Raw genomic sequence first — 363 nt, forward strand, 5'->3', positions numbered from 1 at the left:
AAACGCTCTGTTCCACCTTGTGATGTCATCAAGTGGTAGTTTTCAAATTAACTCCTCCTTTTACCTTTAGTTCAGTCGAGATAAGTGGCGATTTCAGGGTTAAAATGATTCTATAAATGAAGGCGTGTGGAGTTTAAAAACACAGTGGAGCACTTCCTGTATCACATGATGACATCACAAGGTGGAACAGGAGCATAAACAGGACTCACTCTGACTCTCTCAGGGTCACGTCTGATGTAGAATCGCTCCAAACGTGTGTGAACTTCTACTGTAGTACTGTAATACTGTAGTACTGTAATACTGTAATACTATAGTACTGTAGTACTGTAATACTGTAGTACTGTAATACTGTAGTACTGTCAA

This window comes from Periophthalmus magnuspinnatus, chromosome 13 (genome assembly GCF_009829125.3).
Source record: "Periophthalmus magnuspinnatus isolate fPerMag1 chromosome 13, fPerMag1.2.pri, whole genome shotgun sequence".
NCBI lineage: Eukaryota > Metazoa > Chordata > Actinopteri > Gobiiformes > Gobiidae > Periophthalmus > Periophthalmus magnuspinnatus.